Genomic DNA, 22,725 nt, shown 5'->3' on the forward strand with positions numbered 1-22,725 from the left:
GCTGAATTAACGGCGTTGCTATTGCTAGCGAACGAACTTAATTGTCGTTTGTTATCCACAAGGAGTCCACGCCTCAGCGTCACAATGTTTACTTCCAATTATGGCAAGGTACAACTTTGATCATTCTCCTCCCCTGTTATGAGTGAAATATGATGCAAACAGCAATGAATAGACAGTTTCGAGCTGTGCGCCATGCCAGTCTGCACGCGCAAAAATGCTCGCAAACAGATAACAACACTGAGTCCGGATTGAGCACGAAATACGAGAAGAGAGGGAGTAAATCTCACGTTTCTCGAGCAAATCCGTTGTGGTCTAGTGGCTAGGATACCTGGCTTTCACCCAGGAGGCCCGGGTTCGATTCCCGGTACCGGAAGGGAAGTTTTTACGCACACGACCCTCCATCGTTTGGCCTTCCAACCTTCGTTTGTCGCCCACCTTCCGGAGCTTCAACCGAACGTAATCGGGGGAAGCAGGCACAGGATGCAATTACTGTCAGCACCGGGATAAAGGGAGAAGAGGCACTGGTCCGCTGTTGGGGTGCTACCAGCGTCAGTGGGAAGTCGGTGAAGTCGCCAGTTGCGCCAGAAGCCAGCAATTACCGTAGTACGCCTACACACGCGTTCCAGTTATTCACATTGCTTGCAGTCGCTCCATGCACAACAAGCGTGAGCCCGGATAGCTCAGTCGGTAGAGCATTAGGCTTTTAACCTAAGGGTCCAGGGTTCGAATCCCTGTTCGGGCGAAGATTTTAACGCTTCCGTAATGGCTCGTCTCGTAGCGCTGGTAGCCCTGCCGTAATCAGTGCACCGAGTTCGTTTCCTGTCAACATTCTGCGCAGACCGGTTGCATTTTTCACGATTCGAGGGAAGCTTTAGCTACGAGCAGTCGTGGCCGAGTGGTTAAGGCGTCTGACTAGAAATCAGATTCCCTGTGGGAGCGTAGGTTCGAGTCCTACCGACTGCGTCGGTTTTTTTTTATTTTTTGTTTCAGAAGAGAGAGCAGAAAATTTCGCAGTTTGCCTGTCGTTTTGGTACCTCGCTACACCTCTCCTCTCACAGTCGTTTATAGCGCCTGTCCTTTTGATAAGGGCGAATTCCAAGCGTCAGCTTTCGCGTCAGCCGAGCAAAGTCGGGACAAGTCGGGACATACTACAGCATGGCCTTCGTGGAGCGACGACGGAAAGAAAACGTTAATTCAACAGCACGTGGCTCACATACTCATACGCATAGATTTGCGCCCGTTGCGGTGGCCGGGAATCGAACGCGGCTCAACTGCTCGGAAGGCAACTATGCTCACCATTACACTACCACCGCACAGCCGCTGCTCGCAACGCCGCGCTGTGTCGGCTTCCCGCCCGCCGGCAGTGGCCCACGGTGATAGTAGCTGTAGGCGCTTTACGAGGTAGGAGGGTGCATTCGGGCAGCGCCTCCACGCACGCTGCGTCTTTGGGCAAGGCTCGTCGCCGCGGCCGCAACGTTACTCACGCAATAGTGACGAGCGGTCGCTTTGAGGCAGTGTAGTGGGGGACTCCGCGTGTGTAGCACTTTTTTCGGTTGTATCCGACGTCGCTGGGTGGCAATCCCACTTTCCCTGCAGACAGCTGCTCGGGAATATGCTCGGGAAGCACGGACGTCATCGGACGTCCGCCCCCAACAAATGCAACTAACAAAATGAGAACAACAACTAAAAAAGTGGTAGGTTGTTCGACTACCACGCGGGCGGCCCGGCTTCGATTCCCGGCCGATGCATCGTTTTGCTGTTCTCGCTATAGTGCTGCCGCGCCGATTGCTCGCTTGAGGTGCGCCAGCCTCAGGAATGTATAGCAGGATTCGCTGTGAGAAGAACCAAACATGCAGCACGCAAGAGACCCTACTTGGACGGCCGCGTGCTGTTACTGAACTCCAGCGTCGGCCTGGCCCTACAGGCCGCTGTGTTCAGGTGCCGCAAGGGCGATGTACTGTAACCTCAGGCAGTGCTGCTTTCCGTCGTTAAAAAAGCTGCGGCAGCAGTTTACTCTAGCAAGTCGGGAAAGCACGCGTAGCGACACAACAGATTCCTGAGAAAGCGCAAACTGTCTATCTCTAATATGTGAGACTTACCAAGATTCCTGGGATGATGGTTGCAACGAGCCTCGGTAGCGCAGTAGGTAGCGCGTAAGTCTCATAATCTTAAGGTCGTGAGTTCGATCCTCACCCGGGGCATTTAATTTGCTGTACATCACGGCTGAATTAACGGCGTTGCTATTGCTAGCGAACGAACTTAATTGTCGTTTGTTATCCACAAGGAGTCCACGCCTCAGCGTCACAATGTTTACTTCCAATTATGGCAAGGTACAACTTTGATCATTCTCCTCCCCTGTTATGAGTGAAATATGATGCAAACAGCAATGAATAGACAGTTTCGAGCTGTGCGCCATGCCAGTCTGCACGCGCAAAAATGCTCGCAAACAGATAACAACACTGAGTCCGGATTGAGCACGAAATACGAGAAGAGAGGGAGTAAATCTCACGTTTCTCGAGCAAATCCGGTGTGGTCTAGTGGCTAGGATACCTGGCTTTCACCCAGGAGGCCCGGGTTCGATTCCCGGTACCGGAAGGGAAGTTTTTGCGCACACGACCCTCCATCGTTTGGCCTTCCAACCTTCGTTTGTCGCCCACCTTCCGGAGCTTCAACCGAACGTAATCGGGGGAAGCAGGCACAGGATGCAATTACTGTCAGCACCGGGATAAAGGGAGAAGAGGCACTGGTCCGCTGTTGGGGTGCTACCAGCGTCAGTGGGAAGTCGGTGAAGTCGCCAGTTGCGCCAGAAGCCAGCAATTACCGTAGTACGCCTACACACGCGTTCCAGTTATTCACATTGCTTGCAGTCGCTCCATGCACAACAAGCGTGAGCCCGGATAGCTCAGTCGGTAGAGCATTAGGCTTTTAACCTAAGGGTCCAGGGTTCGAATCCCTGTTCGGGCGAAGATTTTAACGCTTCCGTAATGGCTCGTCTCGTAGCGCTGGTAGCCCTGCCGTAATCAGTGCACCGAGTTCGTTTCCTGTCAACATTCTGCGCAGACCGGTTGCATTTTTCACGATTCGAGGGAAGCTTTAGCTACGAGCAGTCGTGGCCGACTGGTTAAGGCGTCTGACTAGAAATCAGATTCCCTCTGGGAGCGTAGGTTCGAGTCCTACCGACTGCGTCGGTTTTTTTTTATTTTTTGTTTCAGAAGAGAGAGCAGAAAATTTCGCAGTTTGCCTGTCGTTTTGGTACCTCGCTACACCTCACCTCTCACAGTCGTTTATAGCGCCTGTCCTTTTGATAAGGGCGAATTCCAAGCGTCAGCTTTCGCGTCAGCCGAGCAAAGTCGGGACAAGTCGGGACATACTACAGCATGGCCTGCGTGGAGCGACGACGGAAAGAAAACGTTAATTCAACAGCACGTGGCTCACATACTCATACGCATAGATTTGCGCCCGTTGCGGTGGCCGGGAATCGAACGCGGCTCAACTGCTCGGAAGGCAACTATGCTCACCATTACACTACCACCGCACAGCCGCTGCTCGCAACGCCGCGCTGTGTCGGCTTCCCGCCCGCCGGCAGTGGCCCACGGTGATAGTAGCTGTAGGCGCTTTACGAGGTAGGAGGGTGCATTCGGGCAGCGCCTCCACGCACGCTGCGTCTTTGGGCAAGGCTCGTCGCCGCGGCCGCAACGTTACTCACGCAATAGTGACGAGCGGTCGCTTTGAGGCAGTGTAGTGGGGGACTCCGCGTGTGTAGCACTTTTTTCGGTTGTATCCGACGTCGCTGGGTGGCAATCCCACTTTCCCTGCAGACAGCTGCTCGGGAATATGCTCGGGAAGCACGGACGTCATCGGACGTCCGCCCCCAACAAATGCAACTAACAAAATGAGAACAACAACTAAAAAAGTGGTAGGTTGTTCGACTACCACGCGGGCGGCCCGGCTTCGATTCCCGGCCGATGCATCGTTTTGCTGTTCTCGCTATAGTGCTGCCGCGCCGATTGCTCGCTTGAGGTGCGCCAGCCTCAGGAATGTATAGCAGGATTCGCTGTGAGAAGAACCAAACATGCAGCACGCAAGAGACCCTACTTGGACGGCCGCGTGCTGTTACTGAACTCCAGCGTCGGCCTGGCCCTACAGGCCGCTGTGTTCAGGTGCCGCAAGGGCGATGTACTGTAACCTCAGGCAGTGCTGCTTTCCGTCGTTAAAAAAGCTGCGGCAGCAGTTTACTCTAGCAAGTCGGGAAAGCACGCGTAGCGACACAACAGATTCCTGAGAAAGCGCAAACTGTCTATCTCTAATATGTGAGACTTACCAAGATTCCTGGGATGATGGTTGCAACGAGCCTCGGTAGCGCAGTAGGTAGCGCGTAAGTCTCATAATCTTAAGGTCGTGAGTTCGATCCTCACCCGGGGCATTTAATTTGCTGTACATCACGGCTGAATTAACGGCGTTGCTATTGCTAGCGAACGAACTTAATTGTCGTTTGTTATCCACAAGGAGTCCACGCCTCAGCGTCACAATGTTTACTTCCAATTATGGCAAGGTACAACTTTGATCATTCTCCTCCCCTGTTATGAGTGAAATATGATGCAAACAGCAATGAATAGACAGTTTCGAGCTGTGCGCCATGCCAGTCTGCACGCGCAAAAATGCTCGCAAACAGATAACAACACTGAGTCCGGATTGAGCACGAAATACGAGAAGAGAGGGAGTAAATCTCACGTTTCTCGAGCAAATCCGGTGTGGTCTAGTGGCTAGGATACCTGGCTTTCACCCAGGAGGCCCGGGTTCGATTCCCGGTACCGGAAGGGAAGTTTTTGCGCACACGACCCTCCATCGTTTGGCCTTCCAACCTTCGTTTGTCGCCCACCTTCCGGAGCTTCAACCGAACGTAATCGGGGGAAGCAGGCACAGGATGCAATTACTGTCAGCACCGGGATAAAGGGAGAAGAGGCACTGGTCCGCTGTTGGGGTGCTACCAGCGTCAGTGGGAAGTCGGTGAAGTCGCCAGTTGCGCCAGAAGCCAGCAATTACCGTAGTACGCCTACACACGCGTTCCAGTTATTCACATTGCTTGCAGTCGCTCCATGCACAACAAGCGTGAGCCCGGATAGCTCAGTCGGTAGAGCATTAGGCTTTTAACCTAAGGGTCCAGGGTTCGAATCCCTGTTCGGGCGAAGATTTTAACGCTTCCGTAATGGCTCGTCTCGTAGCGCTGGTAGCCCTGCCGTAATCAGTGCACCGAGTTGGTTTCCTGTCAACATTCTGCGCAGACCGGTTGCATTTTTCACGATTCGAGGGAAGCTTTAGCTACGAGCAGTCGTGGCCGAGTGGTTAAGGCGTCTGACTAGAAATCAGATTCCCTCTGGGAGCGTAGGTTCGAGTCCTACCGACTGCGTCGGTTTTTTTTTATTTTTTGTTTCAGAAGAGAGAGCAGAAAATTTCGCAGTTTGCCTGTCGTTTTGGTACCTCGCTACACCTCACCTCTCACAGTCGTTTATAGCGCCTGTCCTTTTGATAAGGGCGAATTCCAAGCGTCAGCTTTCGCGTCAGCCGAGCAAAGTCGGGACAAGTCGGGACATACTACAGCATGGCCTGCGTGGAGCGACGACGGAAAGAAAACGTTAATTCAACAGCACGTGGCTCACATACTCATACGCATAGATTTGCGCCCGTTGCGGTGGCCGGGAATCGAACGCGGCTCAACTGCTCGGAAGGCAACTATGCTCACCATTACACTACCACCGCACAGCCGCTGCTCGCAACGCCGCGCTGTGTCGGCTTCCCGCCCGCCGGCAGTGGCCCACGGTGATAGTAGCTGTAGGCGCTTTACGAGGTAGGAGGGTGCATTCGGGCAGCGCCTCCACGCACGCTGCGTCTTTGGGCAAGGCTCGTCGCCGCGGCCGCAACGTTACTCACGCAATAGTGACGAGCGGTCGTTTTGGGGCAGTGTAGTGGGGGACTCCGCGTGTGTAGCACTTTTTTCGGTTGTATCCGACGTCGCTGGGTGGCAATCCCACTTTCCCTGCAGACAGCTGCTCGGGAATATGCTCGGGAAGCACGGACGTCATCGGACGTCCGCCCCCAACAAATGCAACTAACAAAATGAGAACAACAACTAAAAAAGTGGTAGGTTGTTCGACTACCACGCGGGCGGCCCGGCTTCGATTCCCGGCCGATGCATCGTTTTGCTGTTCTCGCAATAGTGCTGCCGCGCCGATTGCTCGCTTGAGGTGCGCCAGCCTCAGGAATGTATAGCAGGATTCGCTGTGAGAAGAACCAAACATGCAGCACGCAAGAGACCCTACTTGGACGGCCGCGTGCTGTTACTGAACTCCAGCGTCGGCCTGGCCCTACAGGTCGCTGTGTTCAGGTGCCGCAAGGGCGATGTACTGTAACCTCAGGCAGTGCTGCTTTCCGTCGTTAAAAAAGCTGCGGCAGCAGTTTACTCTAGCAAGTCGGGAAAGCACGCGTAGCGACACAACAGATTCCTGAGAAAGCGCAAACTGTCTATCTCTAATATGTGAGACTTACCAAGATTCCTGGGATGATGGTTGCAACGAGCCTCGGTAGCGCAGTAGGTAGCGCGTAAGTCTCATAATCTTAAGGTCGTGAGTTCGATCCTCACCCGGGGCATTTAATTTGCTGTACATCACGGCTGAATTAACGGCGTTGCTATTGCTAGCGAACGAACTTAATTGTCGTTTGTTATCCACAAGGAGTCCACGCCTCAGCGTCACAATGTTTACTTCCAATTATGGCAAGGTACAACTTTGATCATTCTCCTCCCCTGTTATGAGTGAAATATGATGCAAACAGCAATGAATAGACAGTTTCGAGCTGTGCGCCATGCCAGTCTGCACGCGCAAAAATGCTCGCAAACAGATAACAACACTGAGTCCGGATTGAGCACGAAATACGAGAAGAGAGGGAGTAAATCTCACGTTTCTCGAGCAAATCCGGTGTGGTCTAGTGGCTAGGATACCTGGCTTTCACCCAGGAGGCCCGGGTTCGATTCCCGGTACCGGAAGGGAAGTTTTTGCGCACACGACCCTCCATCGTTTGGCCTTCCAACCTTCGTTTGTCGCCCACCTTCCGGAGCTTCAACCGAACGTAATCGGGGGAAGCAGGCACAGGATGCAATTACTGTCAGCACCGGGATAAAGGGAGAAGAGGCACTGGTCCGCTGTTGGGGTGCTACCAGCGTCAGTGGGAAGTCGGTGAAGTCGCCAGTTGCGCCAGAAGCCAGCAATTACCGTAGTACGCCTACACACGCGTTCCAGTTATTCACATTGCTTGCAGTCGCTCCATGCACAACAAGCGTGAGCCCGCATAGCTCAGTCGGTAGAGCATTAGGCTTTTAACCTAAGGGTCCAGGGTTCGAATCCCTGTTCGGGCGAAGATTTTAACGCTTCCGTAATGGCTCGTCTCGTAGCGCTGGTAGCCCTGCCGTAATCAGTGCACCGAGTTGGTTTCCTGTCAACATTCTGCGCAGACCGGTTGCATTTTTCACGATTCGAGGGAAGCTTTAGCTACGAGCAGTCGTGGCCGAGTGGTTAAGGCGTCTGACTAGAAATCAGATTCCCTCTGGGAGCGTAGGTTCGAGTCCTACCGACTGCGTCGGTTTTTTTTTATTTTTTGTTTCAGAAGAGAGAGCAGAAAATTTCGCAGTTTGCCTGTCGTTTTGGTACCTCGCTACACCTCACCTCTCACAGTCGTTTATAGCGCCTGTCCTTTTGATAAGGGCGAATTCCAAGCGTCAGCTTTCGCGTCAGCCGAGCAAAGTCGGGACAAGTCGGGACATACTACAGCATGGCCTGCGTGGAGCGACGACGGAAAGAAAACGTTAATTCAACAGCACGTGGCTCACATACTCATACGCATAGATTTGCGCCCGTTGCGGTGGCCGGGAATCGAACGCGGCTCAACTGCTCGGAAGGCAACTATGCTCACCATTACAGTACCACCGCACAGCCGCTGCTCGCAACGCCGCGCTGTGTCGGCTTCCCGCCCGCCGGCAGTGGCCCACGGTGATAGTAGCTGTAGGCGCTTTACGAGGTAGGAGGGTGCATTCGGGCAGCGCCTCCACGCACGCTGCGTCTTTGGGCAAGGCTCGTCGCCGCGGCCGCAACGTTACTCACGCAATAGTGACGAGCGGTCGCTTTGAGGCAGTGTAGTGGGGGACTCCGCGTGTGTAGCACTTTTTTCGGTTGTATCCGACGTCGCTGGGTGGCAATCCCACTTTCCCTGCAGACAGCTGCTCGGGAATATGCTCGGGAAGCACGGACGTCATCGGACGTCCGCCCCCAACAAATGCAACTAACAAAATGAGAACAACAACTAAAAAAGTGGTAGGTTGTTCGACTACCACGCGGGCGGCCCGGCTTCGATTCCCGGCCGATGCATCGTTTTGCTGTTCTCGCTATAGTGCTGCCGCGCCGATTGCTCGCTTGAGGTGCGCCAGCCTCAGGAATGTATAGCAGGATTCGCTGTGAGAAGAACCAAACATGCAGCACGCAAGAGACCCTACTTGGACGGCCGCATGCTGTTACTGAACTCCAGCGTCGGCCTGGCCCTACAGGCCGCTGTGTTCAGGTGCCGCAAGGGCGATGTACTGTAACCTCAGGCAGTGCTGCTTTCCGTCGTTAAAAAAGCTGCGGCAGCAGTTTACTCTAGCAAGTCGGGAAAGCACGCGTAGCGACACAACAGATTCCTGAGAAAGCGCAAACTGTCTATCTCTAATATGTGAGACTTACCAAGATTCCTGGGATGATGGTTGCAACGAGCCTCGGTAGCGCAGTAGGTAGCGCGTAAGTCTCATAATCTTAAGGTCGTGAGTTCGATCCTCACCCGGGGCATTTAATTTGCTGTACATCACGGCTGAATTAACGGCGTTGCTATTGCTAGCGAACGAACTTAATTGTCGTTTGTTATCCACAAGGAGTCCACGCCTCAGCGTCACAATGTTTACTTCCAATTATGGCAAGGTACAACTTTGATCATTCTCCTCCCCTGTTATGAGTGAAATATGATGCAAACAGCAATGAATAGACAGTTTCGAGCTGTGCGCCATGCCAGTCTGCACGCGCAAAAATGCTCGCAAACAGATAACAACACTGAGTCCGGATTGAGCACGAAATACGAGAAGAGAGGGAGTAAATCTCACGTTTCTCGAGCAAATCCGGTGTGGTCTAGTGGCTAGGATACCTGGCTTTCACCCAGGAGGCCCGGGTTCGATTCCCGGTACCGGAAGGGAAGTTTTTGCGCACACGACCCTCCATCGTTTGGCCTTCCAACCTTCGTTTGTCGCCCACCTTCCGGAGCTTCAACCGAACGTAATCGGGGGAAGCAGGCACAGGATGCAATTACTGTCAGCACCGGGATAAAGGGAGAAGAGGCACTGGTCCGCTGTTGGGGTGCTACCAGCGTCAGTGGGAAGTCGGTGAAGTCGCCAGTTGCGCCAGAAGCCAGCAATTACCGTAGTACGCCTACACACGCGTTCCAGTTATTCACATTGCTTGCAGTCGCTCCATGCACAACAAGCGTGAGCCCGGATAGCTCAGTCGGTAGAGCATTAGGCTTTTAACCTAAGGGTCCAGGGTTCGAATCCCTGTTCGGGCGAAGATTTTAACGCTTCCGTAATGGCTCGTCTCGTAGCGCTGGTAGCCCTGCCGTAATCAGTGCACCGAGTTCGTTTCCTGTCAACATTCTGCGCAGACCGGTTGCATTTTTCACGATTCGAGGGAAGCTTTAGCTACGAGCAGTCGTGGCCGAGTGGTTAAGGCGTCTGACTAGAAATCAGATTCCCTCTGGGAGCGTAGGTTCGAGTCCTACCGACTGCGTCGGTTTTTTTTTATTTTTTGTTTCAGAAGAGAGAGCAGAAAATTTCGCAGTTTGCCTGTCGTTTTGGTACCTCGCTACACCTCACCTCTCACAGTCGTTTATAGCGCCTGTCCTTTTGATAAGGGCGAATTCCAAGCGTCAGCTTTCGCGTCAGCCGAGCAAAGTCGGGACAAGTCGGGACATACTACAGCATGGCCTGCGTGGAGCGACGACGGAAAGAAAACGTTAATTCAACAGCACGTGGCTCACATACTCATACGCATAGATTTGCGCCCGTTGCGGTGGCCGGGAATCGAACGCGGCTCAACTGCTCGGAAGGCAACTATGCTCACCATTACACTACCACCGCACAGCCGCTGCTCGCAACGCCGCGCTGTGTCGGCTTCCCGCCCGCCGGCAGTGGCCCACGGTGATAGTAGCTGTAGGCGCTTTACGAGGTAGGAGGGTGCATTCGGGCAGCGCCTCCACGCACGCTGCGTCTTTGGGCAAGGCTCGTCGCCGCGGCCGCAACGTTACTCACGCAATAGTGACGAGCGGTCGCTTTGAGGCAGTGTAGTGGGGGACTCCGCGTGTGTAGCACTTTTTTCGGTTGTATCCGACGTCGCTGGGTGGCAATCCCACTTTCCCTGCAGACAGCTGCTCGGGAATATGCTCGGGAAGCACGGACGTCATCGGACGTCCGCCCCCAACAAATGCAACTAACAAAATGAGAACAACAACTAAAAAAGTGGTAGGTTGTTCGACTACCACGCGGGCGGCCCGGCTTCGATTCCCGGCCGATGCATCGTTTTGCTGTTCTCGCTATAGTGCTGCCGCGCCGATTGCTCGCTTGAGGTGCGCCAGCCTCAGGAATGTATAGCAGGATTCGCTGTGAGAAGAACCAAACATGCAGCACGCAAGAGACCCTACTTGGACGGCCGCGTGCTGTTACTGAACTCCAGCGTCGGCCTGGCCCTACAGGCCGCTGTGTTCAGGTGCCGCAAGGGCGATGTACTGTAACCTCAGGCAGTGCTGCTTTCCGTCGTTAAAAAAGCTGCGGCAGCAGTTTACTCTAGCAAGTCGGGAAAGCACGCGTAGCGACACAACAGATTCCTGAGAAAGCGCAAACTGTCTATCTCTAATATGTGAGACTTACCAAGATTCCTGGGATGATGGTTGCAACGAGCCTCGGTAGCGCAGTAGGTAGCGCGTAAGTCTCATAATCTTAAGGTCGTGAGTTCGATCCTCACCCGGGGCATTTAATTTGCTGTACATCACGGCTGAATTAACGGCGTTGCTATTGCTAGCGAACGAACTTAATTGTCGTTTGTTATCCACAAGGAGTCCACGCCTCAGCGTCACAATGTTTACTTCCAATTATGGCAAGGTACAACTTTGATCATTCTCCTCCCCTGTTATGAGTGAAATATGATGCAAACAGCAATGAATAGACAGTTTCGAGCTGTGCGCCATGCCAGTCTGCACGCGCAAAAATGCTCGCAAACAGATAACAACACTGAGTCCGGATTGAGCACGAAATACGAGAAGAGAGGGAGTAAATCTCACGTTTCTCGAGCAAATCCGGTGTGGTCTAGTGGCTAGGATACCTGGCTTTCACCCAGGAGGCCCGGGTTCGATTCCCGGTACCGGAAGGGAAGTTTTTGCGCACACGACCCTCCATCGTTTGGCCTTCCAACCTTCGTTTGTCGCCCACCTTCCGGAGCTTCAACCGAACGTAATCGGGGGAAGCAGGCACAGGATGCAATTACTGTCAGCACCGGGATAAAGGGAGAAGAGGCACTGGTCCGCTGTTGGGGTGCTACCAGCGTCAGTGGGAAGTCGGTGAAGTCGCCAGTTGCGCCAGAAGCCAGCAATTACCGTAGTACGCCTACACACGCGTTCCAGTTATTCACATTGCTTGCAGTCGCTCCATGCACAACAAGCGTGAGCCCGGATAGCTCAGTCGGTAGAGCATTAGGCTTTTAACCTAAGGGTCCAGGGTTCGAATCCCTGTTCGGGCGAAGATTTTAACGCTTCCGTAATGGCTCGTCTCGTAGCGCTGGTAGCCCTGCCGTAATCAGTGCACCGAGTTCGTTTCCTGTCAACATTCTGCGCAGACCGGTTGCATTTTTCACGATTCGAGGGAAGCTTTAGCTACGAGCAGTCGTGGCCGACTGGTTAAGGCGTCTGACTAGAAATCAGATTCCCTCTGGGAGCGTAGGTTCGAGTCCTACCGACTGCGTCGGTTTTTTTTTATTTTTTGTTTCAGAAGAGAGAGCAGAAAATTTCGCAGTTTGCCTGTCGTTTTGGTACCTCGCTACACCTCACCTCTCACAGTCGTTTATAGCGCCTGTCCTTTTGATAAGGGCGAATTCCAAGCGTCAGCTTTCGCGTCAGCCGAGCAAAGTCGGGACAAGTCGGGACATACTACAGCATGGCCTGCGTGGAGCGACGACGGAAAGAAAACGTTAATTCAACAGCACGTGGCTCACATACTCATACGCATAGATTTGCGCCCGTTGCGGTGGCCGGGAATCGAACGCGGCTCAACTGCTCGGAAGGCAACTATGCTCACCATTACACTACCACCGCACAGCCGCTGCTCGCAACGCCGCGCTGTGTCGGCTTCCCGCCCGCCGGCAGTGGCCCACGGTGATAGTAGCTGTAGGCGCTTTACGAGGTAGGAGGGTGCATTCGGGCAGCGCCTCCACGCACGCTGCGTCTTTGGGCAAGGCTCGTCGCCGCGGCCGCAACGTTACTCACGCAATAGTGACGAGCGGTCGCTTTGAGGCAGTGTAGTGGGGGACTCCGCGTGTGTAGCACTTTTTTCGGTTGTATCCGACGTCGCTGGGTGGCAATCCCACTTTCCCTGCAGACAGCTGCTCGGGAATATGCTCGGGAAGCACGGACGTCATCGGACGTCCGCCCCCAACAAATGCAACTAACAAAATGAGAACAACAACTAAAAAAGTGGTAGGTTGTTCGACTACCACGCGGGCGGCCCGGCTTCGATTCCCGGCCGATGCATCGTTTTGCTGTTCTCGCTATAGTGCTGCCGCGCCGATTGCTCGCTTGAGGTGCGCCAGCCTCAGGAATGTATAGCAGGATTCGCTGTGAGAAGAACCAAACATGCAGCACGCAAGAGACCCTACTTGGACGGCCGCGTGCTGTTACTGAACTCCAGCGTCGGCCTGGCCCTACAGGCCGCTGTGTTCAGGTGCCGCAAGGGCGATGTACTGTAACCTCAGGCAGTGCTGCTTTCCGTCGTTAAAAAAGCTGCGGCAGCAGTTTACTCTAGCAAGTCGGGAAAGCACGCGTAGCGACACAACAGATTCCTGAGAAAGCGCAAACTGTCTATCTCTAATATGTGAGACTTACCAAGATTCCTGGGATGATGGTTGCAACGAGCCTCGGTAGCGCAGTAGGTAGCGCGTAAGTCTCATAATCTTAAGGTCGTGAGTTCGATCCTCACCCGGGGCATTTAATTTGCTGTACATCACGGCTGAATTAACGGCGTTGCTATTGCTAGCGAACGAACTTAATTGTCGTTTGTTATCCACAAGGAGTCCACGCCTCAGCGTCACAATGTTTACTTCCAATTATGGCAAGGTACAACTTTGATCATTCTCCTCCCCTGTTATGAGTGAAATATGATGCAAACAGCAATGAATAGACAGTTTCGAGCTGTGCGCCATGCCAGTCTGCACGCGCAAAAATGCTCGCAAACAGATAACAACACTGAGTCCGGATTGAGCACGAAATACGAGAAGAGAGGGAGTAAATCTCACGTTTCTCGAGCAAATCCGGTGTGGTCTAGTGGCTAGGATACCTGGCTTTCACCCAGGAGGCCCGGGTTCGATTCCCGGTAGCGGAAGGGAAGTTTTTGCGCACACGACCCTCCATCGTTTGGCCTTCCAACCTTCGTTTGTCGCCCACCTTCCGGAGCTTCAACCGAACGTAATCGGGGGAAGCAGGCACAGGATGCAATTACTGTCAGCACCGGGATAAAGGGAGAAGAGGCACTGGTCCGCTGTTGGGGTGCTACCAGCGTCAGTGGGAAGTCGGTGAAGTCGCCAGTTGCGCCAGAAGCCAGCAATTACCGTAGTACGCCTACACACGCGTTCCAGTTATTCACATTGCTTGCAGTCGCTCCATGCACAACAAGCGTGAGCCCGGATAGCTCAGTCGGTAGAGCATTAGGCTTTTAACCTAAGGGTCCAGGGTTCGAATCCCTGTTCGGGCGAAGATTTTAACGCTTCCGTAATGGCTCGTCTCGTAGCGCTGGTAGCCCTGCCGTAATCAGTGCACCGAGTTCGTTTCCTGTCAACATTCTGCGCAGACCGGTTGCATTTTTCACGATTCGAGGGAAGCTTTAGCTACGAGCAGTCGTGGCCGAGTGGTTAAGGCGTCTGACTAGAAATCAGATTCCCTCTGGGAGCGTAGGTTCGAGTCCTACCGACTGCGTCGGTTTTTTTTTATTTTTTGTTTCAGAAGAGAGAGCAGAAAATTTCGCAGTTTGCCTGTCGTTTTGGTACCTCGCTACACCTCACCTCTCACAGTCGTTTATAGCGCCTGTCCTTTTGATAAGGGCGAATTCCAAGCGTCAGCTTTCGCGTCAGCCGAGCAAAGTCGGGACAAGTCGGGACATACTACAGCATGGCCTGCGTGGAGCGACGACGGAAAGAAAACGTTAATTCAACAGCACGTGGCTCACATACTCATACGCATAGATTTGCGCCCGTTGCGGTGGCCGGGAATCGAACGCGGCTCAACTGCTCGGAAGGCAACTATGCTCACCATTACACTACCACCGCACAGCCGCTGCTCGCAACGCCGCGCTGTGTCGGCTTCCCGCCCGCCGGCAGTGGCCCACGGTGATAGTAGCTGTAGGCGCTTTACGAGGTAGGAGGGTGCATTCGGGCAGCGCCTCCACGCACGCTGCGTCTTTGGGCAAGGCTCGTCGCCGCGGCCGCAACGTTACTCACGCAATAGTGACGAGCGGTCGCTTTGAGGCAGTGTAGTGGGGGACTCCGCGTGTGTAGCACTTTTTTCGGTTGTATCCGACGTCGCTGGGTGGCAATCCCACTTTCCCTGCAGACAGCTGCTCGGGAATATGCTCGGGAAGCACGGACGTCATCGGACGTCCGCCCCCAACAAATGCAACTAACAAAATGAGAACAACTAAAAAAGTGGTAGGTTGTTCGACTACCACGCGGGCGGCCCGGCTTCGATTCCCGGCCGATGCATCGTTTTGCTGTTCTCGCTATAGTGCTGCCGCGCCGATTGCTCGCTTGAGGTGCGCCAGCCTCAGGAATGTATAGCAGGATTCGCTGTGAGAAGAACCAAACATGCAGCACGCAAGAGACCCTACTTGGACGGCCGCGTGCTGTTACTGAACTCCAGCGTCGGCCTGGCCCTACAGGCCGCTGTGTTCAGGTGCCGCAAGGGCGATGTACTGTAACCTCAGGCAGTGCTGCTTTCCGTCGTTAAAAAAGCTGCGGCAGCAGTTTACTCTAGCAAGTCGGGAAAGCACGCGTAGCGACACAACAGATTCCTGAGAAAGCGCAAACTGTCTATCTCTAATATGTGAGACTTACCAAGATTCCTGGGATGATGGTTGCAACGAGCCTCGGTAGCGCAGTAGGTAGCGCGTAAGTCTCATAATCTTAAGGTCGTGAGTTCGATCCTCACCCGGGGCATTTAATTTGCTGTACATCACGGCTGAATTAACGGCGTTGCTATTGCTAGCGAACGAACTTAATTGTCGTTTGTTATCCACAAGGAGTCCACGCCTCAGCGTCACAATGTTTACTTCCAATTATGGCAAGGTACAACTTTGATCATTCTCCTCCCCTGTTATGAGTGAAATATGATGCAAACAGCAATGAATAGACAGTTTCGAGCTGTGCGCCATGCCAGTCTGCACGCGCAAAAATGCTCGCAAACAGATAACAACACTGAGTCCGGATTGAGCACGAAATACGAGAAGAGAGGGAGTAAATCTCACGTTTCTCGAGCAAATCCGGTGTGGTCTAGTGGCTAGGATACCTGGCTTTCACCCAGGAGGCCCGGGTTCGATTCCCGGTACCGGAAGGGAAGTTTTTGCGCACACGACCCTCCATCGTTTGGCCTTCCAACCTTCGTTTGTCGCCCACCTTCCGGAGCTTCAACCGAACGTAATCGGGGGAAGCAGGCACAGGATGCAATTACTGTCAGCACCGGGATAAAGGGAGAAGAGGCACTGGTCCGCTGTTGGGGTGCTACCAGCGTCAGTGGGAAGTCGGTGAAGTCGCCAGTTGCGCCAGAAGCCAGCAATTACCGTAGTACGCCTACACACGCGTTCCAGTTATTCACATTGCTTGCAGTCGCTCCATGCACAACAAGCGTGAGCCCGGATAGCTCAGTCGGTAGAGCATTAGGCTTTTAACCTAAGGGTCCAGGGTTCGAATCCCTGTTCGGGCGAAGATTTTAACGCTTCCGTAATGGCTCGTCTCGTAGCGCTGGTAGCCCTGCCGTAATCAGTGCACCGAGTTCGTTTCCTGTCAACATTCTGCGCAGACCGGTTGCATTTTTCACGATTCGAGGGAAGCTTTAGCTACGAGCAGTCGTGGCCGAGTGGTTAAGGCGTCTGACTAGAAATCAGATTCCCTCTGGGAGCGTAGGTTCGAGTCCTACCGACTGCGTCGGTTTTTTTTATTTTTTGTTTCAGAAGAGAGAGCAGAAAATTTCGCAGTTTGCCTGTCGTTTTGGTACCTCGCTACACCTCACCTCTCACAGTCGTTTATAGCGCCTGTCCTTTTGATAAGGGCGAATTCCAAGCGTCAGCTTTCGCGTCAGCCGAGCAAAGTCGGGACAAGTCGGGACATACTACAGCATGGCCTGCGTGGAGCGACGACGGAAAGAAAACGTTAATTCAACAGCACGTGGCTCACATACTCATACGCATAGATTTGCGCCCGTTGCGGTGGCCGGGAATCGAACGCGGCTCAACTGCTCGGAAGGCAACTATGCTCACCATTACACTACCACCGCACAGCCGCTGCTCGCAACGCCGCGCTGTGTCGGCTTCCCGCCCGCCGGCAGTGGCCCACGGTGATAGTAGCTGTAGGCGCTTTACGAGGTAGGAGGGTGCATTCGGGCAGCGCCTCCACGCACGCTGCGTCTTTGGGCAAGGCTCGTCGCCGCGGCCGCAACGTTACTCACGCAATAGTGACGAGCGGTCGCTTTGAGGCAGTGTAGTGGGGGACTCCGCGTGTGTAGCACTTTTTTCGGTTGTATCCGACGTCGCTGGGTGGCAATCCCACTTTCCCTGCAGACAGCTGCTCGGGAATATGCTCGGGAAGCACGGACGTCATCGGACGTCCGCCCCCAACAAATGCAACTAACAAAATGAGAACAACAACTAAAAAAGTGGTAGGTTGTTCGACTACCACGCGGGCGGCCCGGCTTCGATTCCCGGCCGATGCATCGTTTTGCTGTTCTCGCTATAGTGCTGCCGCGCCGATTGCTCGCTTGAGGTGCGCCAGCCTCAGGAATGTATAGCAGGATTCGCTGTGAGAAGAACCAAACATGCAGCACGCAAGAGACCCTACTTGGACGGCCGCGTGCTGTTACTGAACTCCAGCGTCGGCCTGGCCCTACAGGCCGCTGTGTTCAGGTGCCGCAAGGGCGATGTACTGTAACCTCAGGCAGTGCTGCTTTCCGTCGTTAAAAAAGCTGCGGCAGCAGTTTACTCTAGCAAGTCGGGAAAGCACGCGTAGCGACACAACAGATTCCTGAGAAAGCGCAAACTGTCTATCTCTAATATGTGAGACTTACCAAGATTCCTGGGATGATGGTTGCAACGAGCCTCGGTAGCGCAGTAGGTAGCGCGTAAGTCTCATAATCTTAAGGTCGTGAGTTCGATCCTCACCCGGGGCATTTAATTTGCTGTACATCACGGCTGAATTAACGGCGTTGCTATTGCTAGCGAACGAACTTAATTGTCGTTTGTTATCCACAAGGAGTCCACGCCTCAGCGTCACAATGTTTACTTCCAATTATGGCAAGGTACAACTTTGATCATTCTCCTCCCCTGTTATGAGTGAAATATGATGCAAACAGCAATGAATAGACAGTTTCGAGCTGTGCGCCATGCCAGTCTGCACCGCAAAAATGCTCGCAAACAGATAACAACACTGAGTCCGGATTGAGCACGAAATACGAGAAGAGAGGGAGTAAATCTCACGTTTCTCGAGCAAATCCGGTGTGGTCTAGTGGACGTTGTGGCGGATAAGCGCCGACAACGCCAACATTTAATCACACAACTCAGGACACACGACGGTCGCTTGTGTACGACCCAAGCAACCATAGTAAAGGCGGTGGAGGATCATTTTCGTCATCTTTACAATGAAAGAACCGTCAATGACGAGGCCACTACTGAAGTGTTACAGCAGGTAACACGTACTATCGACGAGGCTACCGTGAATGTACTAACAGAGGAAATCTCACTCGAAGAAGTCGAAGACGCCGTGGACAAAGGTGCGGCCAATAAATCTCCTGGACCTGATGGATTGCCCATCGAATTCTACCGGACTTTCCGTGACATCATGATGCCTCGCTGGGTTATAATGTTCCGCGAACTTATGTCTCCAGACTGTGTTGTGCCGCCAGCGTTTGTAGAAGGTCTCCTCATACCAGTACACAAGCCAGGAGGAGGGCTATCGATTAACGACTATCGGCCGCTTACAATGCTGAACGCCGATTACAAGATTTTCACCAGGATTATGGCGAGCCGTATTAAGACGACTTTGCCGATGATCCTCGCTCCAGAACAGACGTCGCAGGGGGGAGAAGCCAACATACACATGGCCACCGGTGACTGCAGGGACTTAATAGCGATTGCTTCTGCGTGCCGTCTGAGAGCGGCGATCGTCTCCGTCGATTTCAACCGCGCCTTTGATAGAGTGCACCACAACTTCCTCCTACGAGTGATGGACTGTATGGGATTCCCACCTGGCCTCATCGACACCCTACAGCGTCTTTGGACCGCAGCCAGCTCACACGTCCAGGTCCATGGAAGGACGGTAGGACCAGTACCCATTAAGAGGTCTCTACGACAGGGTTGTCCCCTTTCTACCTACCTTTATGCAATCGCACTCGAGCCACTCCTAGGGGGCCTTAACCACCGCCTATCTGGCATCACGCTGCGGGACGTCACCTTTCGCTATAGGACATACGCTGACGACCTGCTACTGCTGGTTCGTTCCAATGACGAAGTTCAAAGCGTACTAACCTGGATTGAGCGATACGGACAGGCCGCAGGCAGTCTTCTGAACATCAACAAGTCGGCGGCGTTGGACATTGGGCGTGGTCTCGGACCGGAAGCCCTCGCTCCCCTCCCACCAGTTTCTGATCTGCGATATTTGGGAATCACGTTCAAGAAAGATGTACGTAAAACAGCTGCAGCAAACTACCGACGGATATTACAGATCATACGCGCAATGGTGCGACAGAACCTGCTCCGGGACTTGAATCAGCTACAGCGTGTTGAATACCTGAACCTCTACGTAGCATCAAAACTCAACCACGTGGCACAGGTCCTCCCACTACCGCTGCAGATAGGTCGCCGGCTTCAGGCGGCCTTCAGTTACTACGTTTCCGCAGGTCATATCTTTAAAGTACGATACGACACTCTTACCCTCCCAGTGCACAAAGGAGGGCTGGGATTGGTCAACGTCAGGGCGAGAGCAGCTGCCCTTTACATGAGCAACATGAGGAAACGATGGAAAAGTCAATATACCTCTCTCACGGGTCGTTTACTACAGGTTCTGATGCCAGCCTCTAACGTCCCGCCGGTGTCGGTTGCGCACGTCGCACCACAGCTCTCCCATGTGTCGACCTTCATTCTTGATTACAGCTATGTCAGCTCGAACCTCTCCGCCACACGTCCACCAAAGGCGAAAGATTTTTATACCAACCTTCTGCGGGCTGTTCACCATAACGTGGTGGAAAACAAGTATCCTACGGTTCACTGGCCAAGAGTGTGGAAAACGATACACCACCACTTTCTGTCATCCACGGTGCGTTCCAAGTGGTATCAGATCGCCAACAAAAAATATGCCACACGCCAGCGACTTCACACTATTGGACTGGCAGACTCCCCTTATTGCCCAGATTGTCACCTTTTGGATACCGATGAACATCGTTTTACTTGCGCATCATCGTCCGGAGTTTGGCGACTAACACAGAAGATATTGGCTTGTTACCTCCGGGTCACGCCTGATATGATTGACCCGCAGACCCTACTCTGTCCCGATGAAACTTACTTTCCGGCTGCAAAATATCATGCGCTTACATGGTTCAAAGGGCTTACCGTCGCCTACATCTTTAGCGACGGAGAGAAAGAGCAGCTTGATTACTGGTGGTTCCTACAAAATGCTCACAATGCCCTCGAACGCACACCGAACTACCGCACGCTCTTCGCAAATTATTTACGCAGCGTTTTCGTTAACCCCCCACTCAGCTGGGGAGTGCCAGGCTGTGGTTAATGTGCTGTGCCGCATCACACTAACGACTCAACGTTCTGCCTTGTCAGCCATGACCAAAGGAAGAGACAAGCTGCTGCAAGGAATCTGTTTTCCTTGAGGCACTAGCGAAGCAGAATGCCTCCGTTGCAGATGCCCTTCAAAGGCGCTATTGGAGATTTCAGATAGCGATGGCGAGGCTCCAAGTGGAACCAGTTGCATTATTGAAGAACCTTTTAGTTAGAATTACATCAGTGGTTTATATTTTTATTTTTTGATTACTCTTTTATGCCACCTTGTTGTTGTAACACTTACTTGTAACACTTAGTTACTAGAATTCTCATTTGTACACGCTCCCTAAATGCAATCGTATAAAAACAAAAAGTGGCAACGGATAGCCCTAACCTTGATTTCCCGTACTTCCCCTGGTCTATAGGCAGCTCTGGGGTGGGTTTACTCAGGAGCCAACGCCTGAAGTGGATCAGATTTTTTTTGTTATAGGATGACAAGTGGCGGTGGCACTTAGGTTTTTTTTTCTTTATTTATTTTTTTAGTTCCATTTTCCTAAGGGGCTTTTCAAGGGAAAAAAGTGGTCCAAAATATTGATTTGTGGTTTATTTGAAAAATTAAAAAAAAAGAAAAGGGGTAGCATCTTAAAACAAAAAAAAAAAATAAAAAAAATAAAAAAAATTAAAAAAAAAAAAGTGGTAAAAAAAAACAAAAAAAAAAAGAAAAAAAAGAAAAAAAAAAGTGGCTAGGATACCTGGCTTTCACCCAGGAGGCCCGGGTTCGATTCCCGGTACCGGAAGGGAAGTTTTTGCGCACACGACCCTCCATCGTTTGGCCTTCCAACCTTCGTTTGTCGCCCACCTTCCGGAGCTTCAACCGAACGTAATCGGGGGAAGCAGGCACAGGATGCAATTACTGTCAGCACCGGGATAAAGGGAGAAGAGGCACTGGTCCGCTGTTGGGGTGCTACCAGCGTCAGTGGGAAGTCGGTGAAGTCGCCAGTTGCGCCAGAAGCCAGCAATTACCGTAGTACGCCTACACACGCGTTCCAGTTATTCACATTGCTTGCAGTCGCTCCATGCACAACAAGCGTGAGCCCGGATAGCTCAGTCGGTAGAGCATTAGGCTTTTAACCTAAGGGTCCAGGGTTCGAATCCCTGTTCGGGCGAAGATTTTAACGCTTCCGTAATGACTCGTCTCGTAGCGCTGGTAGCCCTGCCGTAATCAGTGCACCGAGTTCGTTTCCTGTCAACATTCTGCGCAGACCGGTTGCATTTTTCACGATTCGAGGGAAGCTTTAGCTACGAGCAGTCGTCGCCGAGTGGTTAAGGCGTCTGACTAGAAATCAGATTCCCTCTGGGAGCGTAGGTTCGAGTCCTACCGACTGCGTCGGTTTTTTTTATTTTTTGTTTCAGAAGAGAGAGCAGAAAATTTCGCAGTTTGCCTGTCGTTTTGGTACCTCGCTACACCTCACCTCTCACAGTCGTTTATAGCGCCTGTCCTTTTGATAAGGGCGAATTCCAAGCGTCAGCTTTCGCGTCAGCCGAGCAAAGTCGGGACAAGTCGGGACATACTACAGGATGGCCTGCGTGGAGCGACGACGGAAAGAAAACGTTAATTCAACAGCACGTGGCTCACATACTCATACGCATAGATTTGCGCCCGTTGCGGTGGCCGGGAATCGAACGCGGCTCAACTGCTCGGAAGGCAACTATGCTCACCATTACACTACCACCGCACAGCCGCTGCTCGCAACGCCGCGCTGTGTCGGCTTCCCGCCCGCCGGCAGTGGCCCACGGTGATAGTAGCTGTAGGCGCTTTACGAGGTAGGAGGGTGCATTCGGGCAGCGCCTCCACGCACGCTGCGTCTTTGGGCAAGGCTCGTCGCCGCGGCCGCAACGTTACTCACGCAATAGTGACGAGCGGTCGCTTTGAGGCAGTGTAGTGGGGGACTCCGCGTGTGTAGCACTTTTTTCGGTTGTATCCGACGTCGCTGGGTGGCAATCCCACTTTCCCTGCAGACAGCTGCTCGGGAATATGCTCGGGAAGCACGGACGTCATCGGACGTCCGCCCCCAACAAATGCAACTAACAAAATGAGAACAACAACTAAAAAAGTGGTAGGTTGTTCGACTACCACGCGGGCGGCCCGGCTTCGATTCCCGGCCGATGCATCGTTTTGCTGTTCTCGCTATAGTGCTGCCGCGCCGATTGCTCGCTTGAGGTGCGCCAGCCTCAGGAATGTATAGCAGGATTCGCTGTGAGAAGAACCAAACATGCAGCACGCAAGAGACCCTACTTGGACGGCCGCGTGCTGTTACTGAACTCCAGCGTCGGCCTGGCCCTACAGGCCGCTGTGTTCAGGTGCCGCAAGGGCGATG

At 53.1% G+C, this 22,725-nt stretch overlaps 42 non-coding genes across 42 annotated transcripts; 34 read left to right on the forward strand and 8 right to left on the reverse strand.

Annotated features, from left to right (window-relative positions):
• The first annotated feature begins 301 nt into the window (after positions 1–301).
• Positions 302–373, forward strand: Trnae-uuc (transfer RNA glutamic acid (anticodon UUC)). The gene has a single exon. It is a non-coding gene; the product is annotated as a tRNA-Glu (tRNA).
• A 296-nt stretch (positions 374–669) lies between these two features.
• Positions 670–742, forward strand: Trnak-uuu (transfer RNA lysine (anticodon UUU)). The gene has a single exon. It is a non-coding gene; the product is annotated as a tRNA-Lys (tRNA).
• Positions 743–881: 139 nt separating this feature from the next.
• Trnas-aga (transfer RNA serine (anticodon AGA)) lies at positions 882–963 on the forward strand. The gene has a single exon. It is a non-coding gene; the product is annotated as a tRNA-Ser (tRNA).
• Positions 964–1,241: 278 nt separating this feature from the next.
• Trnag-ucc (transfer RNA glycine (anticodon UCC)) lies at positions 1,242–1,313 on the reverse strand. The gene has a single exon. It is a non-coding gene; the product is annotated as a tRNA-Gly (tRNA).
• An 815-nt stretch (positions 1,314–2,128) lies between these two features.
• Positions 2,129–2,201, forward strand: Trnam-cau (transfer RNA methionine (anticodon CAU)). The gene has a single exon. It is a non-coding gene; the product is annotated as a tRNA-Met (tRNA).
• A 322-nt stretch (positions 2,202–2,523) lies between these two features.
• Trnae-uuc (transfer RNA glutamic acid (anticodon UUC)) lies at positions 2,524–2,595 on the forward strand. The gene has a single exon. It is a non-coding gene; the product is annotated as a tRNA-Glu (tRNA).
• A 296-nt stretch (positions 2,596–2,891) lies between these two features.
• On the forward strand, positions 2,892–2,964 carry Trnak-uuu (transfer RNA lysine (anticodon UUU)). Its single transcript has one exon. It is a non-coding gene; the product is annotated as a tRNA-Lys (tRNA).
• Positions 2,965–3,103: 139 nt separating this feature from the next.
• Positions 3,104–3,185, forward strand: Trnas-aga (transfer RNA serine (anticodon AGA)). The gene has a single exon. It is a non-coding gene; the product is annotated as a tRNA-Ser (tRNA).
• A 278-nt stretch (positions 3,186–3,463) lies between these two features.
• Trnag-ucc (transfer RNA glycine (anticodon UCC)) lies at positions 3,464–3,535 on the reverse strand. Its single transcript has one exon. It is a non-coding gene; the product is annotated as a tRNA-Gly (tRNA).
• An 815-nt stretch (positions 3,536–4,350) lies between these two features.
• Trnam-cau (transfer RNA methionine (anticodon CAU)) lies at positions 4,351–4,423 on the forward strand. The gene has a single exon. It is a non-coding gene; the product is annotated as a tRNA-Met (tRNA).
• A 322-nt stretch (positions 4,424–4,745) lies between these two features.
• Positions 4,746–4,817, forward strand: Trnae-uuc (transfer RNA glutamic acid (anticodon UUC)). The gene has a single exon. It is a non-coding gene; the product is annotated as a tRNA-Glu (tRNA).
• A 296-nt stretch (positions 4,818–5,113) lies between these two features.
• On the forward strand, positions 5,114–5,186 carry Trnak-uuu (transfer RNA lysine (anticodon UUU)). The gene has a single exon. It is a non-coding gene; the product is annotated as a tRNA-Lys (tRNA).
• A 139-nt stretch (positions 5,187–5,325) lies between these two features.
• Trnas-aga (transfer RNA serine (anticodon AGA)) lies at positions 5,326–5,407 on the forward strand. Its single transcript has one exon. It is a non-coding gene; the product is annotated as a tRNA-Ser (tRNA).
• Positions 5,408–5,685: 278 nt separating this feature from the next.
• On the reverse strand, positions 5,686–5,757 carry Trnag-ucc (transfer RNA glycine (anticodon UCC)). Its single transcript has one exon. It is a non-coding gene; the product is annotated as a tRNA-Gly (tRNA).
• An 815-nt stretch (positions 5,758–6,572) lies between these two features.
• Positions 6,573–6,645, forward strand: Trnam-cau (transfer RNA methionine (anticodon CAU)). Its single transcript has one exon. It is a non-coding gene; the product is annotated as a tRNA-Met (tRNA).
• A 322-nt stretch (positions 6,646–6,967) lies between these two features.
• On the forward strand, positions 6,968–7,039 carry Trnae-uuc (transfer RNA glutamic acid (anticodon UUC)). The gene has a single exon. It is a non-coding gene; the product is annotated as a tRNA-Glu (tRNA).
• Positions 7,040–7,335: 296 nt separating this feature from the next.
• Positions 7,336–7,408, forward strand: Trnak-uuu (transfer RNA lysine (anticodon UUU)). The gene has a single exon. It is a non-coding gene; the product is annotated as a tRNA-Lys (tRNA).
• Positions 7,409–7,547: 139 nt separating this feature from the next.
• On the forward strand, positions 7,548–7,629 carry Trnas-aga (transfer RNA serine (anticodon AGA)). Its single transcript has one exon. It is a non-coding gene; the product is annotated as a tRNA-Ser (tRNA).
• Positions 7,630–8,794: 1,165 nt separating this feature from the next.
• Positions 8,795–8,867, forward strand: Trnam-cau (transfer RNA methionine (anticodon CAU)). The gene has a single exon. It is a non-coding gene; the product is annotated as a tRNA-Met (tRNA).
• Positions 8,868–9,189: 322 nt separating this feature from the next.
• Positions 9,190–9,261, forward strand: Trnae-uuc (transfer RNA glutamic acid (anticodon UUC)). The gene has a single exon. It is a non-coding gene; the product is annotated as a tRNA-Glu (tRNA).
• Positions 9,262–9,557: 296 nt separating this feature from the next.
• Positions 9,558–9,630, forward strand: Trnak-uuu (transfer RNA lysine (anticodon UUU)). Its single transcript has one exon. It is a non-coding gene; the product is annotated as a tRNA-Lys (tRNA).
• Positions 9,631–9,769: 139 nt separating this feature from the next.
• On the forward strand, positions 9,770–9,851 carry Trnas-aga (transfer RNA serine (anticodon AGA)). Its single transcript has one exon. It is a non-coding gene; the product is annotated as a tRNA-Ser (tRNA).
• Positions 9,852–10,129: 278 nt separating this feature from the next.
• Positions 10,130–10,201, reverse strand: Trnag-ucc (transfer RNA glycine (anticodon UCC)). The gene has a single exon. It is a non-coding gene; the product is annotated as a tRNA-Gly (tRNA).
• An 815-nt stretch (positions 10,202–11,016) lies between these two features.
• On the forward strand, positions 11,017–11,089 carry Trnam-cau (transfer RNA methionine (anticodon CAU)). The gene has a single exon. It is a non-coding gene; the product is annotated as a tRNA-Met (tRNA).
• Positions 11,090–11,411: 322 nt separating this feature from the next.
• Trnae-uuc (transfer RNA glutamic acid (anticodon UUC)) lies at positions 11,412–11,483 on the forward strand. Its single transcript has one exon. It is a non-coding gene; the product is annotated as a tRNA-Glu (tRNA).
• A 296-nt stretch (positions 11,484–11,779) lies between these two features.
• Trnak-uuu (transfer RNA lysine (anticodon UUU)) lies at positions 11,780–11,852 on the forward strand. Its single transcript has one exon. It is a non-coding gene; the product is annotated as a tRNA-Lys (tRNA).
• Positions 11,853–11,991: 139 nt separating this feature from the next.
• Positions 11,992–12,073, forward strand: Trnas-aga (transfer RNA serine (anticodon AGA)). The gene has a single exon. It is a non-coding gene; the product is annotated as a tRNA-Ser (tRNA).
• A 278-nt stretch (positions 12,074–12,351) lies between these two features.
• Positions 12,352–12,423, reverse strand: Trnag-ucc (transfer RNA glycine (anticodon UCC)). The gene has a single exon. It is a non-coding gene; the product is annotated as a tRNA-Gly (tRNA).
• An 815-nt stretch (positions 12,424–13,238) lies between these two features.
• Positions 13,239–13,311, forward strand: Trnam-cau (transfer RNA methionine (anticodon CAU)). Its single transcript has one exon. It is a non-coding gene; the product is annotated as a tRNA-Met (tRNA).
• A 322-nt stretch (positions 13,312–13,633) lies between these two features.
• On the forward strand, positions 13,634–13,705 carry Trnae-uuc (transfer RNA glutamic acid (anticodon UUC)). The gene has a single exon. It is a non-coding gene; the product is annotated as a tRNA-Glu (tRNA).
• Positions 13,706–14,001: 296 nt separating this feature from the next.
• Trnak-uuu (transfer RNA lysine (anticodon UUU)) lies at positions 14,002–14,074 on the forward strand. The gene has a single exon. It is a non-coding gene; the product is annotated as a tRNA-Lys (tRNA).
• A 139-nt stretch (positions 14,075–14,213) lies between these two features.
• Trnas-aga (transfer RNA serine (anticodon AGA)) lies at positions 14,214–14,295 on the forward strand. The gene has a single exon. It is a non-coding gene; the product is annotated as a tRNA-Ser (tRNA).
• A 278-nt stretch (positions 14,296–14,573) lies between these two features.
• On the reverse strand, positions 14,574–14,645 carry Trnag-ucc (transfer RNA glycine (anticodon UCC)). Its single transcript has one exon. It is a non-coding gene; the product is annotated as a tRNA-Gly (tRNA).
• An 812-nt stretch (positions 14,646–15,457) lies between these two features.
• Trnam-cau (transfer RNA methionine (anticodon CAU)) lies at positions 15,458–15,530 on the forward strand. The gene has a single exon. It is a non-coding gene; the product is annotated as a tRNA-Met (tRNA).
• Positions 15,531–15,852: 322 nt separating this feature from the next.
• Positions 15,853–15,924, forward strand: Trnae-uuc (transfer RNA glutamic acid (anticodon UUC)). The gene has a single exon. It is a non-coding gene; the product is annotated as a tRNA-Glu (tRNA).
• A 296-nt stretch (positions 15,925–16,220) lies between these two features.
• Trnak-uuu (transfer RNA lysine (anticodon UUU)) lies at positions 16,221–16,293 on the forward strand. The gene has a single exon. It is a non-coding gene; the product is annotated as a tRNA-Lys (tRNA).
• Positions 16,294–16,432: 139 nt separating this feature from the next.
• Trnas-aga (transfer RNA serine (anticodon AGA)) lies at positions 16,433–16,514 on the forward strand. Its single transcript has one exon. It is a non-coding gene; the product is annotated as a tRNA-Ser (tRNA).
• Positions 16,515–16,791: 277 nt separating this feature from the next.
• Positions 16,792–16,863, reverse strand: Trnag-ucc (transfer RNA glycine (anticodon UCC)). The gene has a single exon. It is a non-coding gene; the product is annotated as a tRNA-Gly (tRNA).
• An 815-nt stretch (positions 16,864–17,678) lies between these two features.
• Positions 17,679–17,751, forward strand: Trnam-cau (transfer RNA methionine (anticodon CAU)). Its single transcript has one exon. It is a non-coding gene; the product is annotated as a tRNA-Met (tRNA).
• Positions 17,752–21,440: 3,689 nt separating this feature from the next.
• Positions 21,441–21,513, forward strand: Trnak-uuu (transfer RNA lysine (anticodon UUU)). The gene has a single exon. It is a non-coding gene; the product is annotated as a tRNA-Lys (tRNA).
• Positions 21,514–21,652: 139 nt separating this feature from the next.
• On the forward strand, positions 21,653–21,734 carry Trnas-aga (transfer RNA serine (anticodon AGA)). Its single transcript has one exon. It is a non-coding gene; the product is annotated as a tRNA-Ser (tRNA).
• A 277-nt stretch (positions 21,735–22,011) lies between these two features.
• Trnag-ucc (transfer RNA glycine (anticodon UCC)) lies at positions 22,012–22,083 on the reverse strand. Its single transcript has one exon. It is a non-coding gene; the product is annotated as a tRNA-Gly (tRNA).
• Positions 22,084–22,725: the final 642 nt, after the last annotated feature.

The sequence above is a fragment of the Schistocerca cancellata genome, unplaced genomic scaffold (genome assembly GCF_023864275.1).
Source record: "Schistocerca cancellata isolate TAMUIC-IGC-003103 unplaced genomic scaffold, iqSchCanc2.1 HiC_scaffold_411, whole genome shotgun sequence".
NCBI lineage: Eukaryota > Metazoa > Arthropoda > Insecta > Orthoptera > Acrididae > Schistocerca > Schistocerca cancellata.